The sequence below is a fragment of the Apodemus sylvaticus genome, chromosome X (assembly GCF_947179515.1).
Source record: "Apodemus sylvaticus chromosome X, mApoSyl1.1, whole genome shotgun sequence".
NCBI classification, from domain to species: Eukaryota; Metazoa; Chordata; class Mammalia; order Rodentia; family Muridae; genus Apodemus; species Apodemus sylvaticus.
The window spans coordinates 99,119,918-99,139,931 of NC_067495.1; positions in this window are offsets into that span (position 1 = coordinate 99,119,918).

A 20,014-nucleotide genomic window follows, 5' to 3' on the forward strand; every position below is an offset into this window, starting at 1 on the left:
GATGTGTCTGGGACCATGGGTAAGTCCAAGTGTACTCTTTGGTTGATGGTTTTGTCCCTGAGAGCTTTGGGAGTACTTGGTAACTCATATTGTTGTTCCCCCTAAGGCGCTGCAAACCCCTTCAGCTCCTTTGGTCCTTTATCTCATCCACTGGGGTCCCTGTGCTCAGTTCAATGGCCAGCTGAGAGTTTCTCTCTCTGTATTTGTCATGCACTATCAGAGCCTCTTAGGTGATAGCTATATCCAGCTCCTGTGAGCAAGCACTTGTGGGCATCTGCAATAATGTCTGGGTTTTGTAATTGTATATGGGATGGATTCCTAGGTGGGGTAGTATCTGGATGGTCTTTCCTTCAGACTCTGCTCCACACTATGTCTCTGTATCTCCTTCTGTGGGTATTTTGTTCCTCCTTCTAAGAAGGACTATAGTATCCATATTTTGTTCTTCCTCCTTCTTGGGCATTTGATATGTGAATTGTGTCTTGGGTATTCCAAGCTTCTTTTCTAATATCCACTTAACAGTGAGTGCAAACCATGAGTGTTCTTTTATGATTGGGTTACCTCACTTAAGATGATATTTTATAGTTCCATCCATTTGTCTAAGAATTTCATGAATTCATTGATTATAATTGTTCAGTAATACACCATTGTGTATATATACACCACATTTTCTGTATCCATTACTCCATTGAGGGACATCTGGGTTCTTTCCAGCTTCTGACTATTATAAATAGGGCTGCTATGAACATAGTGGAGCATATGTCTTTATTACATGTTGGGGAATTCTCTGGGTATATGTCCAGGAGTGGTATAGCAGGGTCCTCTGGTAGTACTATGCCCAGTGTTCTGAGAAACCGCCAGATTGATTTCCAAGTGGTTTTACCAGTTTGCAATCCCACCAGCATTGGAGAAGTGTTCCTCTTTCTCCACAACCTCTCCAGCACCTGCTGTCTCCTCAGTTCTTTAACCATTCTGACCGGTGTGAGGTGAAATCTCAGGGTTATTTTGATTTGCATTTCCCTGACGACTAAGGATGTTGAACATTTCTTTAGGTGCTTCTCAGCCATTCAATATTCCTCAGGTGAAAATTCTTTGTTTAGCTCTGTACCCTATTTTTAATAGGGCTATTTGGTTCTCTGGAGTCTAACTTCTTGAGTTTTTTGTATATATTAGATATTAGCACTCTGTCAGATGTAGGGTTGGTAAAGACCTTTTCCAAATTTGTTGGTTGCTGTTTTGTCCTATTGACAGTATCCTTTGCTTTACAGAAACTTTGTAATTTTATGAGGTCACATTTGTCAGTTCTTGATATTAACGCATAGGCTATTGGGGTTCTGTTCAGGAAATTTTCCCCTGTGCCTGTGTTCAAAGCACTTCCCTAGTTTTTTTTTTGTTTGTTTGTTTGTTTGTTTTGTTTTTTTGTTTTTGTTTTTTGTTTTTTTTTGTTTTTTTAGTTGCAGTGTGTCTGGTTTTATGTGGAATTCCTTGATGAACTTGGACTTAAGCTTAGTACAAGGAGATAAGAATGGATCAATTTGCATTCTTCTGCATGCTAGCTGCCAGTTGAACCAGCACCATTTGTTGAAAAGGCTATCTTTTTTCCACTGGGTGAAATTAGTTCCTTTGTCAAAGATCAAATGCCCATAGATGTGTGGGTTCATTTCTGGGTCTTCAATTCTATTCCATTGATCTACCTGCCCGTCACTGTACCAATATCATGCAGTTTTTAACACTATTGCTCTGTAGTACTGCTAGAGGTCGGGGATACTGATTCCCCCAGACGTTCTTTTACTGTTGAGAATAGTTTTATCTATGCTGGGTTTTTTGCTATTCCAGATGAATTTGTGAACTGCTTTTTTCTAGGCCTATGAAGAATTTAGTGGGGATTATGATGGGGATTGCATTGAATTTGTATATTGGTTTTGGCAAGATGGCCATTTTTACTATATTAATCTTGCAAATCCACAAGCATGGGAGATCTTTCCATTTTCTGAGGTCTTCTTCGATTTCTTCAGAGAATTGAAGTTCTTGTCACACAGATCTTTCACTTGATTGGTTAGAGTCACCCCCATATATTTTATATTGTTTGTAACTGTTGTGAAGGGTGTCATTTTACCAATTTCTTTCTCGGCCTGCTTATCCTTTGAGGATAGGCAGGCTACTGATTTATTTGAGTTAATTTTATATCCGGCCACTTTGCTGAAATAGTTTATCAGCTATAGAAGTTCTCTAGTGGAGTTTTTTGGTTCACTCAAGGATACTATCATATCATCAGCAAATAATGATATCTTGATTTCCTCCTTTCCCATTTGTATCCCCTTGACCTCCTTTTGTTGTCTAATTGCTCTAGCTAGAAATTCAAGTACTATATTGAATAGATATGGAGAGAGAGGGCAGCCTTTTCTGGTCCCTGACTTTAGTGGGAATGCTTCAAGTTTCTCTCCATTTAGTTTGATGCTGGCTACTGGTTTGCAGTATATTGCTTTTACTATTTGTAGGTATGGGCCTTAGAGTCCTCTTCTTTCCAAGACTTTTAGCATGAAAAGATGCTGAATTTTGTCAAATGGTTTTTCAGCATCTAATGAAATGATCATATTTTTTTTCTTTGAGTTTGTTTATGTAGTTGATTCCATTGATGGATTTCCGTATATTGAACCATCCCTGAATCCCTGGGATGAAGCCTACTTGATCATGGTGAATGATAGTTTTGATGTGTTTTTAGATTCGGTTGGCAAGAACTTTATTGAATATTTTTTCATCGATGTTCATAAGGGAAATTGGTCTGAAGTTCTCTATATTTGTTGGATCTTTGTGTGGCTTTGGTATCAGCATAATTGTGGCTTGATAGAACGAGTTGGGTAGTGTTCCTTCTGTTTCTATTTTGTGGAATAGTTTGAAGAGTATTGGTGTTAGGTCTTCTTTGAAGGTCTGATAGAATTCTGCACTGAAACCATCTGGTCCTGTGGTTTTTTTTGGTTGGAAGACTTTCTATGACCCCTTCTATTTCTTTAGGGGATATGGGACTGTTTAGATGATCTATTTGGTCCTGATTTAATTTTGGTATTTGGTATCTGTATAGGAAATTGTCCATTTCCTCCAGATTCTCCAGTTGTGTTGAGTATAGGCATTTGTAGTAGGATCTGATGATTTTTGAATTTCCTCAGTTTCTCTTGTTATATCCCCCTTTTCATTTCTAAGTTTGTTAATCTATATATTGTCTCTGTGCCCTTTGGTTAGTCTGGCTAAGGGTTTATTTATCTTGTTGATTTTCTCAAAGAACCAGCTAATAGTTTTGTTGATCCTTTGTATGGTTCTCTTTGTTTCTACTTGGTTGATTTCGGCCCTGAGTTTGATGATTTCCTGTCTTCTACTCCTCCTGGGTGAATTGGCTTCGTTTTGTTCCAGGGCTTTCAGGTGTGTCATTAAGCTGTTAGTGTATGCTCTCTCCATTTTCTTTTTGGAGGCACTCAGGGCTATGAGTTTTCCTCTTAGCACTGCTTTCATTGTGTCCCATAGATTTGGGTATGTTGTGCCTTCATTTTCATTAAATTCTAAAAAGTCTCTGATTTCTTTCTTTATTTCTTCCTTGACCAAGGTATCATTGAGTAGAACATTGTTCAGTTTCCATGTGTATGTGGGCTTTCTGTTTTGTTGCTATTGAAAACCATTCTTAATCGACAGTGATCTGATAGGAGGCATGGGATTAGTTCGATCTTCTTATATTTGTTGAGGTCTGTCTTGTGTCCAATTATATGGTCGATTTTGGAGAAGGTACCATGAGGTGCTGAGAAAAAGGTATATTCTTTTGCTTTAGGATAGAATGTTCTATATATATCTGTTAAATCTAATTGGTCCAAAGCTTCAATTAGTTTCATTATGTCCCTGCTTAGTTTCTGTTTTCCTGATCGGTCCATTGAGGAAAGTGCAGTGTTGAAGTCACCCACAATTATTGTGTTAGGTGCAATGTGTGCTTTGAGCTTTAGTAAAGTTTCTTTTATAAATGAGGGTGCCCTTGCATTTGGAGCTTAGATGTTCAGGATTGAGAGTTCTTCTTGGTGTGTTTCTCCTTTGACCAGCAAGAAGTGTCCCTCAGAGTCTCTTTTGATGACTTTGGGTTTAAAGTCAATTTTATCTGATATTAGAATGGCTACTTCGGCTTGCTTCCTGAGACCATTTGCTTGTAAAATTGTCTTCCATCCTTTTACTCTAAGGTAGTGTTTGTCTTTGACACTAAGGTGTGTTTCCTGTATGCAGCAAAATGTAGGGTCCTATTTCCTTATCCAGTCTGTTAGTCTATGTCTTTTTATTGGGGAATTGAGTCCATTGATGTTAAGAGAAATTAAGGAATAGTGATTTTTACTTCCTGTCATTTTTGATGTTATTTTTATATTTGAGTGGTTATCTTCTTTTGGGTTTGATGAAAGAAGATAACTATCTTGCTTTTTCCAGGGTGCAGTTTCCCTTCTTGTATTGGCATTTTCGACCAATTATCCTTTGTAGGGATGGGTTTGTTGAAAGATATTGTGTAAATTTGGTTTTATCATGGAAAATCTTGGTTTCTCTATCTTTGGTGATTGAGAGTTTTGCTGGTTATAGTAGTCTTGGCTGGCATTTGTGTCCTTGTAGATTCTGTATGCCATCTGCCCAGGATCTTCTAGCTTTCATGGTCTCTGATGAGAAGTCTGGTGTAATTCTGATAGGTCTTCCTTTATATGTTACTTGGCCTTTTTCACTTACTGCCTTTAATATTCTTTCTTTGTTTAGTACATTTGGTGTTTTGATTATTATGTGACGGGAGGTATTTCTGCTCTGGTCCAGTCTGTTTGGAGTTCTGTAGGCTTCTTGTATATTCATGGGCATCTCTCTCTTTAGGTTAGGGAAGTTTTCCTCCATAATTTTATTGAAGATATTTGCTGGCCCTTTAAGTTGTAAATCTTCACTTTCATCTATGCCTATAATCCTTAAGTTTGGCTTTCTCATTGTGTCCTGGATTTCCTGGATGTTTTGGGTTACAAGCTTTTTGCTTCTTGCTTTTTGCAATTTCCTAACCTGTTGTTGTTTCAATGCTTTCTATGGTATCTTCAGCATCTGAGATTCTTTCTTCTATCTCTTGTATTCTGCTGTTGATGTTTGCATCCGTGACTCCTGATTTATTTCCAAGGTTTTCTATCTCCAAATTTGTCTCACTTTGTGATTTCTTAGTTGTTTCTACTTGCGTTTTTAGATCCTGGATGGTTTTATTCAACTCTTTCACTTGTTAGTTTGCATTTTCCTGTAATTCTTTAAGAGATTTTTGCATTGCCTCTTTCAGGACTTCTGCCTGTTGACCCATGTTCTCCTGTATTTCTTAACATGATTTTTGTGTTTCCTCTTTATGGGCTTCTATCTGTTTTTCCATGTTCTTCCATATTTCTTTAAGTATTTTTTGTTTCCTTTTGAAGTTCTTCTACTTGTTGACTCATGTTATTCTCTATTTCTTTAAGGGAGTTATTTATGTCCTTCTTGAAATCCTCTATCAGCATTGTGAGATGTGATATTAAATCCAGATCTTGCTTTTCTGGTGTGTTGGGGTATCCAGGACTTGCTGTTGTTGAAGAACTTGATTCAGATAGAGCCATGTTGTCTTGGTTTCTGTTGGTGATGTTCTTGCGTTGGCTTTTTGCCATTTGTTTATCTCTGGTGTTAGCTGGTGTTGCTGTCTCTGACTGTGTCTTCTCTGTGTTCCTGGGAGACCCGTTCTCTCTGTGTATACCTGTATGTAAGTTCTTCTGTGAGACCCATTCTTTTATAGTTGTATTTGTGTATGTAGCTCTGTGGCTCTAATCAACTCTGCCTGCAGGTCGTCCTGGCTTCCTCCTCCATTCTTCTGGGTGGATATCTGGCTTCCTGGGCCACTTGGAGATGGTGTGCTCGGGCAAGGGTTGTTCCCAAGCACTCACTTTATTCAAGAACTTCAGTTTCTCTTCATGAATTGCTTCTATCTGTTTATGAAGTTTCTCTGTGGGAGTATTGACTCATGTTTTTGTTTTCTTCAAGGAGGATGTGTTGATTTTTAAAGACAAAACTGTTAAGTTCTGTACCTTAACTTTTCTTGTGCTTATTAATATAGTTTCTGGCTCTTTATCTTATTTTGTCTAAGAAGGTGTTGGTTCTCTGAAATCTCTTGATGTTTGTGGTGGACAGTGTTATATACGCATCGAAGGACTCATTAATCTGGCCTTTCTAACCTGTCTTTGTTCCTGTCTCTAGAAAGTCTATACAACTGTATATGTATTCTTTGAGCCAGTAGTCACTTCCACTATATTAACACTAGGTGGCGCCAGTGTCTGGGATGGCCAGGAATTGACTTAGTACATGTTTTCTCTGTTTCACCATTAGTGGGCGACACACACTTAGATTTGTTTTTTTCCTCTTTTCTTTTTATTCGATATATTCTTTATTTACATTTCAAGTGATTTCCCCTTTCCTGGATTCCCCCCTCCCAGAAAGTTCCATAAACCCTCTTCCCTCCCCCTGTTTCACCATCCACACCTTCTCACTTCCCTGTCCTGGTATTCCCCTATAGTGCTGCACTGAGCCTTTCCAGGACCAGGGGCCTCTCCTTCCTTCTTCTTAGGCATCATTTGATATGTGAATTGTCTTGGCTATTCCAACCTTCTAGGCTAATATCCATCATCAGTGAGTGCATACCGTGAGTGTTCTTTTGAGAATGGATTACCTCACTTAGTATGATGTTCTCCAGCTCCATCCATTTGTCTAAGAATTTCATGAATTCATTGTTTCTAATGGCTGAATAGTACTCCATTGTGTGTATATATCACATTTTCTGTATCCATTCCTCCGCTGAGGGACATCTGGGTTCTTTCCAGCTTCTGGCTATTACAAATAGTGCTGCTATGAACATAGTGGAGCATGTATCCTTATTACATGCTGGGGAATCCTCTGGGTATATGTCCAAGAGTGGTATAGCAGGGTCCTCCAGAAGTATCATTCCCAGTTTTTTGAGGAACTGCCAGATTAATTTCAGGAGTGGTAGTACCAGCTTGCAACCCCACCAGCAGTGGAAGAGTGTTCCTCTTTCTCCACATCCTCGCCAGCATCTGTTTTCTCCTGAGTTTTTGATCTTAGCCATTCTGAATGGTGTGAGGTGAAATCTCGGGGTTGATTTGATTTGCATTTTCCTGATGCCTAAGGATGTTGAACGTTTCTTTAGGTGCTTCTCTGTCATTCGATATTCCTCAGGTGAAAATTCTTTGTTTAGCTCTGTACCCCATTTTTAAATAGAGTTATTTGGTTTTCTGGAGTCTAACTTCTTGAGATTTGTTAAAAAGCCAATGTTACTCAAAGTTAAGGGAGTACCTAGAACATTCAATCAGCACCCATAATGCTCTCTTTGGGGTCAAGGTGAATAAAGATGTCTCAGTTCACTTATGAGGAGATTCAAACCAAGCTTTGTCCAGAATCACTGTTTGGAGTGGTCCTTAACCTCTTCATGCTTGAGACCACCAGTTCTACCAACTTGTGCCATATCCTAAGCCCAGAGATCACTAAGATCAGTATTGCACTGATTAGGCCTAAGGCACAGACACCTCTAGATTGCCTAATGTTGAGGTGCCAAGACCAGTCACATGCAAGAAAATTTCAAGTTTCCCTGTCTTCTTCTAGTATGGGCACCCTTCTAGTATGGTCAGAGATTTGGACCATCAAGATATTCCCAATGTTAGGATTCATAAGTCAGTATTAAGTTTTAGAACAAAACCCTGTGCTTATGACTTTTCAGTACACCCAGTAAGTGGAAGTGTTATAGTATATTATGCTATCCAATGTTAGAACCATATTGTTGAAGGCATATCTTCTGATCATCTGAAACAGGTCATAGCTGAATGTCACAGTCATAACATCCTGCTGGTCGTAATACAGGCCCAAACATGCATTCATGCAATTTTGGTTCAGAACTTAGATTTTAGAGTTCCATGTAATACTATCTGACTTGGGATCCCTGTGTCTCCTTAGGCTGGTAGGTGAGAAGCACAGATAGTCCTCTGGATACCCAAAATGTTAGTAGGCTGACATGCACCAAATTTGTACATCCCTTTAATCCTCTATGGTTTTGGGGTCAGAAGGTCTGTGCCACAGGCCTACTCCATGTCTGACATCCATAAAGCCAACTCTTACATAAGTTGAAACCTGTACATAGGTCTGTAGATGATATTGAAGTCAATCTACAGCTTTCTTCTAAGTGCTGTAACTTGTGAATACAGGCTTCTTTTTCTCCCATTGCCAAGTCTCACAAAGCAGGTGTATAACACTGGATTGTTAGATATTCTTGTTCTGGGTTTTGTACTCTGCTTCCTAGCAGCTGAAGAGAGTTTTTGCTCTGTGCTTAAGAGGTAGAGTTTGGAGGAGGAGTGTGGACAGATAATCCCTTTGCTCTTAGTCTAGTTTGGAGGCTGAGGCTGTGGGGCTCTACCCTGCTCAGCAACAAATTTCACTATATTTTGTTTCAAGTCATAATGACTACACTTAGTTCTACCAGAAGTGGAAACTGCCTATGTCCATTCTATGCTGGCTGGGGTTGTGCTATATGTAGTATAGGCAATAACTTCCAGCTTGCCTTTACTTTGTTTTTACAAATATACTTAAGCTATGCAACTTGGATGGAAACAAATGGAATTGATGAACTTCTAGTCTGTGACTTTGTGTCTAATGTAAATTTGATATACAACTTTTCAGTAAGGGGTTAGTTACTTGCCCTTCTTTGGTATTCTGATTGTACCTAAGGCCTTGTAGATACATGGCTGTGTCAAAAGACATACGTTTGAAGTCATAGAAAATGTTCTCTTTCTGTTTCTTTTACTGTTGTGCTATCTGAGCCTGCCCCATCTCTCTCTCTCTCTTTCTCTCTCTCTCTCTCCCTCTACCTCCCTATCCCTCTCCTTCTCCCCCCCCTCTCTCTCTCTCTCTCTCACACACACACACACACACACACACACACGCGCGCGCGCGCGCGCGCGGTGATATTGATTGTCACTGAAAAAGTAAAAGGTAGTGAGACATTTTATTTGGGACAGCTTATCTTTAAGTCCAACTGACCTTTCTGGTGAGGATGGCTGCCATGAGTCTAATATTGTCTGCCACCAGAGCAGTTATTTGAATGTTTTCTCACTAAGTTGTTAATCTGTTCTAATAAGGAATTGGAGGTGTAAGTGTCTTTTAAAGTTCAGTCTTCTAACATTTTACATTCAGTGGTGAGAGAAAAGAAGAAAAAGTACTTTTGTGAATCTAATTTTTATTGGATGAGCTGGGATCAAGGATGCTGGAAAAAATGTAAACTGACAACTAGTATAAGAAATTTTTACATAAAGATTTGCTCTATTTTGCTTGGAAAGGAATGGGAAATCAATACGTATCTTTGTTGCTGATTTACTTCTGTATCAATTTATTAGGATACCAAGGACTTTAATAAAATAAGACACATTCACAAGCTTGCTTTATAGTTTTTTTAAACAGTCAGTTGATTTCATTTAAACACTATTTTATTTCATTACTAAGAACTTGATCTTTCCTTTAAATCATCCTTGCACTGTGGGCTAAGAACATTTCCCATCTTGTACCAATGTCATACTGTACAAACACAGTGAGGACTGTTATCAAATCACTTTAGTATTAAAACAAGTTCTTGAAGCAACGAGAGACATCTGAGGAGCAAATGCAATAACACTCCCATTGTGGAGCTGGTGAAAATTTTCAGAGCTTGACTCACTGAAGCCTTAAGGATGGTTTTGAAGCAGTTGGTCCATCCTTGGTAATGTAGGTTTGAGTTTTTCCCATTTAAAGTGTACATTCTATGGCAATTCCATTTCATTTTCTTCTACCTTGTTTTTCACATATTAAATGTTTATACTATGACAATGTAAGACTCTGGCAAGCCTTAGCTTACCTGGGACCCCCGAGTGAAGAACAAGGAGCTGGGCATTGATGCAGAAAGCAAGAGGAATTTATTGTTCCAATGCCTTGGGGTTGTCCTACACCTGAAGGAGAGGTGGCGACCACACAACCTGTTTGGCAAATTTTTATACAGTGTTCAGAGAATCAGCCATTAGGCACAATTGATTGGCAGAACAATGTGACTTTTAAACTGATTAGTCTATAGGGAATGAGGTGGCAAGGACTTCCCTTGTCTGTAGGTGACCAAACGTCAAGTCAGTTGGTCAGTCCTGCAGAATATGTCTATGAGCTCTGGGCCTCCCCAACCTGCATGTGGTCAAAGGTCAAGACTCCCTCTCCCCTCTCCTCCCCCAACCATGGTCTGAGGAATGTTAATTAGCCTCTCCTTTCTGGAGGGTAGGGGTGCCTAAGTGTTCATGACCTTATGCTTCTAGGAGGGGTCTGGTGGAATTTTCCAAAATTCTTGAGCTGACCTCTTTAACAACACTCATTCTCTAGTTTTGTAACTATTCACCATGCTCTTCCAGAAATATGCTATCTCTCCATTAAGCTGCTTCTAGATATAGCATCTGTAGCCTTTCCTCTTCTGTACCCTTTACACAAACTCTTCTCTTCAACCAGCATTTGAAACCTCACATTTTTTCTAGATAGCATCCTGCCTCCTAGTGTCTCGTGCCAGAAGGAACATTGTAATATCATTTTTTTCTAATTCCTATATTCAGATTACATGTAGTTTCAGCTTTTAAGACATTTGTGTTCATTGGCAGACAACGTTGTGACTAAATAGACACCTGGAAACACTTCTAGTGGTTTCAGTGGTAGTCTTTTAGCAGTATAGTATTATTTGTACTCTGGAGTCAATCAGTTCTTGTCAAATTCCTCTTAGCCTAGCCCTGTGACTTTGGCCAAGTGATTTGATCCCTTTGTCCTCTTTGGGAATCAATGGAGATAGTAAATGGGAGTCATTGTGTGCCTGAATTTATGCAATGGACAGTTAGATAAACTAGCATGGCTCCTGGTACAAAAGAAAAGATAGCATTACTTCAGGTGGTATCTATGCAATTCCTGTTCCTATTGGCCCCTAACAAGGTGACCACCAGCCTAATGGGATTTTGATCTTGTTGAAGGGCTAAACATTCTTCTCTTCACCCATCTTTGAAGCCCTTTCCCCTATTTCAGATGAGCTTGGGGACAAGTATGCATTGCCTGCTGTCATTCTGTGACCCTAGAGTATGGAGAGCATCAGAGGGACTGTCTCTGGAAAGTGCTCAGTGTTCTGACATGAATGGATTCATTAAGTTTCATGTCTAAGGGGCTGAGGTAGAAGATCCTGGTCCAGTGGACTTTGCGGTCTTGACTTGATACTGAAAAGCTTTTGTTTTCAAAGTGGGAGTAAATGAGAACATTTTCCTTACAAATAATCCTCCAGATTTTAAATCAAAACCAAAACTAAAACCAAAACCAAAACCAAAACCAAAATCAAAATAAAACCAACCAACCTAAAAAACCCAAACTTCACCCAAAACAAAACAAAAAACACACCTAAGGCTGTTTGAGTGCAAAGGATGTGGATGGAAGAGAAACTGATGAAAGCAAGGTTCAGAGGCCAGGCAGGATTGGTTCAGAGAACAGAGAAGCAATAAGATCAGAGATGAACACTACAAAGAGAGGTGAAGCCCCCAGGGCTTTTTCTTTAAGCTCATGGGATCATAAGGCCAAGATTAGTGACCTAAGTTCATATGGTTTGTGGCACAGCATTTATTCCATTTTGCCATAGTTTTCTCCTGTAAAGCACCAGGTGCCCAGGTGCTTGCGTGCCTAGTGTGTGTGTGTGTGTGTGTGTGTGTGTGTGTGTCTCCATGTGTGTATCTGATTTCTGACAATCAGGAGTCCCAAGATTGCATTGTTTAAAAGTAGGACCTAATCACAGTTGTAGGAAAGTGTGTCATTTTGATGATAAGAAAACTCCTCAAGAGGTGAGGTATGCCCTCCAACTTCCCAGATCCTATCTGAGTATTAGATCTACAAATTTTCTCTCTTCTTAGGAGAAAATGCTCTTTCAGTATATTGATAAGGATATAAAGCCACCCCCCTTTGCTTCTTTTCTTTCAAAAAGTGATTGGTTGCTTTGTTATTGCCAGGGAGAAACAAGCAAGTTCTACTTCACAGTATTTCTGTCATTCCCAATTTCAGTGTTCTCACCATGTCCCCTCTGACTGTATCTCTCTAAATTGAAAAGTCTTCTTTAACACACCTTATGTGGCAGCTTCCCATTCCATTGATCAACTGACCAGCAATGTGCTTTGAGCTTCTATCATGTGACCACTGTGCCAATAGACACTAGGTGGAAGAATAGACCAGAAGAAACACCACTAGTACCTACAGAGAGACTAAGATTTTTTTTGAAAAGTCTTTCAAGATGAAAACAAGTTAGAGAAGAGTTATAGATCTTGCCCAATCAAGGGCACAAACTACAGACCTTCCAGGTCAGCGATCACATTCACATGTACTTCAGAATCACTTGAAATAAACATACCGATTTCTGACATGCAGAAAGCCTCATTTTGTGACTTGACAGTGGTGTCCAGTAATGTGAGTTTTATCAAGCATATCAAGTGCTTCAGCTACTGGAGCTCCATGATCCATATTTTGAGATGCAGGAGGCTATGAATGTCTTTGAAAATGGAATGTGAAACACAGGGTCTAGAAATGACTAAGGAAGGTTTGGTTGAAGCCCTTAAGGCAGAAGGAATTGGGAGAAGAGTTTCTGAGAGGAGTCCAGGAAGGAGGGGATAACAATGAAAAAATTTTACATGTATTGCCTATTTCCTTAGTCTTCTTTTTAAACATTTTGTATGTGTCTGGTAGGTGGTGGTGGTGGTGGTGGTGGTGGTGGTGTGTAGTGTGCATGCATTCATGACTACATTCCTGTGCTTACCTGTGTGGAGGCCAAAGAAGGAGCCTTACAGCGTCCTTAGTCCCTTGGTACAAGGTCTCCTCTGAACTTGGACTGAGCACCCTCTTATGAAAGCTGGCCTGCCAGCAAGTATTGTTGCCCTCATATGCTTCCCATTTTCTTCTACCACTTTAAGTGCTGGGGTTATGGGCACATGACCATGCCCAGCTTTTCAGGTGGCCACTGGGGATTCAAACTCCAATTTTTATCCTTGGGCATCAAGCACTCCTAGCCATTGAACCATCTCCCCAGCACCACAAATAATTTTCTTTTAATCTTAAGCATATAGGCTGTATATTTCTGGGCATCCAAAAAATGATTCATGTCCATGTGAGGCATGAAATAGAATATAGATAGAAATTGTGTCACTTTTATATCTACATTTATAAAAATCATTCCAGGTACCTTTCTATTATTTCTCTTGACTACTGGCTAAATATTGATGTTCAGAGTGACTTCTGCATCAGTGTAGTAAACATGAGGAAAGATCAAGCAGAATGATTGCCTGGATGACTGACTCCTCTGACCCACAAGGATATTCATATTGGTTTTGCGCTCAAGACTTGCATTTTAAGATATTGAGATGTCAGAGGTTTTATGTTACAGATTTCAGTTTATCTTAACATTGCAGGAACCAGAATGATGGAGGCAGAGTATTTCTGTTGTTATCGTCATCTTTGTTTGGAGTTTTTTCATCCACAGCCTCCCTGATCTAATATATTTCCACTGTACCTTTATAAAGGTTTACCACTATATTGTCTCGTAAAGCACACTAATATATCCAAGGTGTGTTTTGTGTACTCTTATGTGTTGTTTAATAATCAGTCCCCCTAGATAGACATTTCTTTATCCTTAAGTCCATTTGCCAAGAAATAAAGGCTGGGAAAACAAATATTTCACCAAAATAGGGGAGTTCAGTTACTTCAGCCCCATTTAAGCCTTATTGGATAAGGCCAGGGTAGCTGAAAGCACATTAGAATGCATCTCCTGCCCACATCCTGCCTTTCCCCAGCTCAACACCTGCCTTACCACTCCTGGCAAGTAGGTTGGCTGGCTGCAATTAAACTCAAGTGCCTCCTCAAGCACTTGGTAAAAAAACAGCCCTAGTAGAATGATGCTCATGCTCTTACTCAATAGAAGGGAACAGAGAGCTGAAAAGACATCAGCAGCAGATTTGGAAACTTGTGAAGGTCTTGCCATTTGAGTTTTCAGAATTAGCTGTTCATTCATTTGTTCCTTGTAGTAGGAGTCTTTCATGTATTTTTCCAGAAAAATTGTCACTACTATTTCTTAGTCCTTTTGTAGTATATAAGTATAACCTTCATTCAGTGGGCCAGGTATCACCTGGCCTTGTATATTTCCTAGTCATCTTGCCTGGCAGTATGTTCTCACATTTTTCCATCTGCTTCTCAAGGATCATGCAGCAAAATACTGCTGACTTCTAACCTTGGAAGGTTTGTTATCTGACTTGTCCTACTATTAGACCTTGTTAAAGATGGGATCTGAAAGCCATTCTGTCCCCGAGTTTCCACCTGACAATAAGGATCTCTCCCAGTCCTGAAAGAATGCTTAGTAATTCCAATATTAGAGTAACTATTTGAGGATTGTGACATTCCTCCAATGAAGTTTCCTGTAAAGAAAGAAAAGCACCACCTCTAACACCAGTTGTAAGGAATCTGATACCCTCTTCTGCCCTCCAGGACATCAGGAATGCATGTGGTGTACAGACATTCATGTCTGCAAACACATACATATAGGATAGATAATCAAACAAATAAAGCATTGGTAATATGGCATTCAGGGTGGTAAAATCTGAGCAAACAGGGACATCATCTGCTGATGATGGAGGAGAAAAGAATCATTAGACTTTATGGGTCCAAGTGAATTCTCTGACAACATGAAGAAAATCAGCCTTGGACCCTGCCATTAGAACCCATAGAAAGGAAATATTGTACACAGAACCAGAAATACTGGAGAATCACAAGAATTTAAGTAAGGTATGAAATTTGCAATGTACAGAAAAGAATAGAGAATTGAGAAAGAATGAGAAACTTAAGACTGAAAACCAGGACAAAGAGTCAAAAACTGGGATATCAACAGATGAAGCTACATCTCTACAGAAACTCACAGCACAGAACTAACAGAATCACATAGCAAGCTGTGGCACAAGGATAGGAAAGACACATTATTGCTCATTGATGGAAAACCTGCACTGCCTTACTAACTCAGTATACAAATATTTAATGCTATTCACTACCTGTCTCTTTAATATTTGTGGTGAATTTGCTGAAGTCAGCCTGCAACCATTCAGACTGCCACTAAAGGTATCCCTCTATTCCCACAGAGCAGGAAAACAAGGCTGTGCCTAACTAAACAATTCAGATATAATGAAGCATCACTTCAATAATTATCTAAGACTGTAAGTGCAGTCATTTGTAATTGATGCTAAAAGTTTATTTTCTGACTAATGGCTATCAAATTTCTGCTGACAATTTTTTTTCTTCCAAAACCTCCTCTAATTCCTCATGGCTACCATTGCTAGGGAGAATTGGCAGCAATAATGTTTGCCTGTTCTGGAAATAAACTTTTCCATTCAGTTCTTAAGTATAATTATTAATATTATTGGGCTGGAAATGTAAGTCAGTGGCAGAGTGCTTACCTAGCATGCATGGTGCCCTAGGTTCAGTTCTAGTGCTAAAGATATTATTAATATTATTACTATTGATATACTTACAGACCTCAAAACAGCAAGATATTAATTATTTATATGTAGGTTATTTTATATAAAAATATAATCCTACAAAATGTGGATCCCAAGATCAGGCTACTACTCTGTGTCAAATATTTGTTATGGTCTGTGGGGGACATTTGTCTCCCGCTCAAATGCTGTTTTCTATAATACAGAAAGATTGAAGTAAAGTTCTATGATGGAGCTGATTGCTGTTTCCTTTTCATAGCTGATTTCTCAATCTCACCTAACTCTTACTTCTCAGTATTACCTAACTACCTCACAATACAATGAATGGGGAAGGGAGTGACTGTACAAAGAGAGGAAAGGCCATTGCCTACCTTATGAGCAATGCCATTTCCTAGCACACTCCTGGAAGGAGACTATCATTCTTAATAAGCTCATCTCTGTCTTGAGAAAAGCAAAATGGCATCTAATGGCTTGTCTGTGTTCTGCAGACCGAAACCAGCTTAGGCAGGTAGGATCCCTGAAGACCTGTCTTTTGTCTTTACTTTAAGATGTACTTTTTTTCTCCTATTACAGGCTTTGAGTACTTTATTGACTCTTTGCCTTTGGCTTCACTCAAGCAATGAAATCTTGCACCTAGATCAGGACAAGAAATATACCTGCAGTATAGCCTCCATATTTTTTGCCAGAGTTAAAAAAAAAGTAGTTCTTGCCTGTCAGGGGAATATAAGCAATATGCTCCTGTGTGAATACTTATTACTTGCCTGTCAAAAAAAGGTTACAGGAATTTCCCTTTGGGGAGGATGCCGTAAAGACTTTTTTTTCCTCCCATGTAGAAAATTTTTTGCAGATGTTTCTGTCGAGGTAGTGCAGCTTCAATTCCCTTTGGAAGTTCATATACTACAGAGACACATTTCCATCCCAGTAATGCATAGCAAATACTTTCCTCCTGAAAGGAATGCAGAATGTTTTCTTTCTGTGAAGGAACATGTGAAGCAGTCTGAAGCACAGGGATTTTCTTTGGAGATCTGGACTTTCAGTTCACCATCGGCCACTCATAACCTGGGACTGGAGAAGGGTTTGGGGGTGCATAGTTTTGGAACCTAAGTCTCTTACAAGTTTGAAATGAAGGTGCTGTCTTGGGGTGCCTGATGATGTGTGGTATGCTGAAATTGAGCACTATAACCTTGCTGGTGAGTACTCAGAAATTCAGTTATCAGGCAGACATAGCATGTAATGGACTGGTGGCCACAACATGTAGGGGTGATTTTCCAGATCATAGCTTGGTGGATATCTGCTTAGCATGGCTTGAAAGAGCTTTTCTGTGAATCACCATATAGTGATCAGCAGTTCAGAGCTGTTTTCCAATTCACATTGTGTAGAGAATTATTGTTAGGTCAGCAGTAATCTTCATTGTGTTTTGCTTTATTGCTCATAGCTCTGACGTCACTGTAGACTGCCAAACCTTTCATATAGAATTACTGACATAGGCAAGACAACTACTTGTGTGTTCATGAGTGAACAAACACCATCAGCTGTGGTTAGCCCCTTGTGAGCTAAGATAGCCAGCATCAAGAACAGAAATAATTTTCTTTTTCTTTGTTTTCAAATTAAAATATAATTACATCATTTCCACCTTCCCTCCTTGCCTCACTCTGACCCCTCTCATCGATCATCCCTTGATCTCTCTCAAAATCATACCCTCTTTGTCTTTAGTTGCGTGCATATAGTATGTCTAATATAGAAGAAGTACAACTTGTTCAGTCTGTTTAGTACTAGTTGTATGTACACGAATCAGGACTGTTCAATATTATTGGCTAACTAGTCAAGGAGTAGTCTCTGGGAAAGACTAACACTCCTATTCTTTGTGTAGGGTTGGGGGTCCTAAAGTTTTTCCTTTCACACTAGCATGTCTCCTGTTGTCTTCCTTGTTTAAGGCCTCAATTCGGCAGCCATGTTCTTGAGACTTCATGGATGTAGCTTCCTGATGTTTCTAGAAGAAGCAATCTTCCATCAGACTTCCTTTTCTTCTGGCTCTTCAAAATAATCGTGTCTACTCTTCTAGAATGTTCCCTTAGCCTTACATGGAGGAGAAGTGTTGTGGTTATATCAGCTAGGGCTGGCCGCCACAGAGTCACTTGTTGTGTATATTTTGACCAGTTGTGGGTTTCTTTGATGGACTCCTTCTGTTCCAAAGATAATTTTTTTTTTGGACAAAGGGTGAGAGCTACACTTTCCTATGAGTATGAAGCTAGATATTTAGAATGCAGTTATAAAATAAGCTAGCTCAATAAAAATTTCAGATGTGGGTTTTCCTCTATGATATATGACCTCTCTAGCCCTGAGTGGTTGTCTAGGTGTATAGTACCAGGCATTATGTCCCTCCTTTTGAGTGGTCCTTAAGTCCAAATTGGAGTACTGTTAGTCATCACCAAGATATGAGTGCACCTATCACACCTTTAGAGTTAGCCATTGTGGTCATTGTTTTTTGTTCATAGATGTTGCCATCTGGGGTAGAATATTGGTTGTATTCCTTTCTTGGACACGTTCTTGTACTATGAAAGGTAGTCAGTCCTCAGAGCAGAGACTTTCAGGACAGTTTCAACTCACAATCCTCCAGGACTCATGACTGAAGTGCACGCTGTCTACAGCAATAGGGAATTACTTCCAACCTCTGATGGGCAGCCAAGAGAAAGGACAATAGCCTATATTGTTTGAGGAGTCTCTTGGACTCTCCTGACCAACAACACACACCTGGGTGTTGTGAGTCTCTGGCTCTTTGCATGGAGTATTTTCAATCCAGGCAGGATAATTTCATTTGAACTATATATGTATACAAATATACATAGACTTAATGTGTTACATGTTATTTAGGCAAATTAATAATATGATTTGTACATTTTCTTCAGGCACTATTAATGCTATTAATACGATTTTACCCTCCTTTCCCCATCTCTTTCTGTATTTTCTCTCTCTAAATCCAATTAAAACTCCCTCCTCATTTTACCCAAATATTTTTCCAAATGACTTATATTATTCTGTTCCCCTTCTCAAATGCTCTCTTGGATGCCATGATTCCATTATTGCTTTCCTGGTTTTTGCAGTTGTACCAGGCCATATAGGCACATCTGAAGATTTAGAGCTTGGAACCACAGATGAGAGAGAACAGTGGAATTTTTCTTTCTGAGGCTAGGTTAACTCACTCATTATATTTTCTTTTTCCCATTGTCTATTTACTTGCAATTTTACAATCTCATTTTTCTTTATAGCTGAATGGTACAGTACTGTGCATATGTACTAGGCTGAGGTGCTGGGTATAGAACATGGGCTAGAACTGGGGAGTGGGGAGGATGCATAGAAGTCAAGATCAGGTAACTCAACCAGTTGAGCCCTGGCATAATATATGAAGGACCTGGCTGTGCTAAGACAGAAATGACTTCTTAATATTAAATTGGCCTTGACATAATTAGTGAGTCAACAGCGAAAATATTAGTATTAAATATTATTAGTATTACTATTAGTAATAGAGAATATTTATTAAGTACTTTCTGTGTACCAAAGACTTCTATGAACAAGTGAGAATTACTCATGTTATCATTACTATAATACAATAAGCTACTATTATTTCTCTGAGTTTACAGATTAAAACACCTATGTACAGAGGAAGTCATTTGTCAAGTTATACAGCTAATAAAATAAATCTTATTTTTCATCATCTTGGGAGTCCAAGTTTGCCATTAAATCTCTTAATCAGTAGACATATTGCTTCTCCACTATTGCCAGTGACCAAAGTACAGTTTTCTACACAAAGATGTTTGACTAATGCTTCAATTCACATGCATGGAAATACACCTGGGCTTAGAAGTTCCTCAGTTACTTTAGAAGTAGTGGTACGTTCAGCACTGACATACTGTGTGACTTCTGTAGTGCTTTTAACTTTCAAGCCTCCATTTCTACTTCTAAAAATACCTAATTACCTTTGTCTACCTCACCTGCCTGAGCTGTAAGAAGATATGAAATAAATCCTTTGGATAGGACCTCATTTACAACCCGTTTCTATTGAATTTCTGACTCAGGATTGAGATGTATCGAATATTAGTTGTCAGTGGAGATAGAACAGCCCAAGCTTTTAGTTAAAAGAAAGTTCAGGCTAGGGAAAGAGGAAAGGAGGCTGACCTCTGCACAGACCAAGGGGACCTGGCAAACTGGAAAGTAAGCAGGCAAGTCAGGGTCAGGAGAACAAAGAGGAGAGGCAGCTTTGAGAGGGAGCTGGCTTTTTTCTTGTTGATCTTAGTGGTTTGCCTTTTCCTAGAAGAATAGCATCCTTTGAAGGAAGGAGTGGGGATGAAAATCAGAGTGCATCATGCATGAGGCTGTGAGAGAATGTAACACTCACCACATATTGCTACAGACACTCA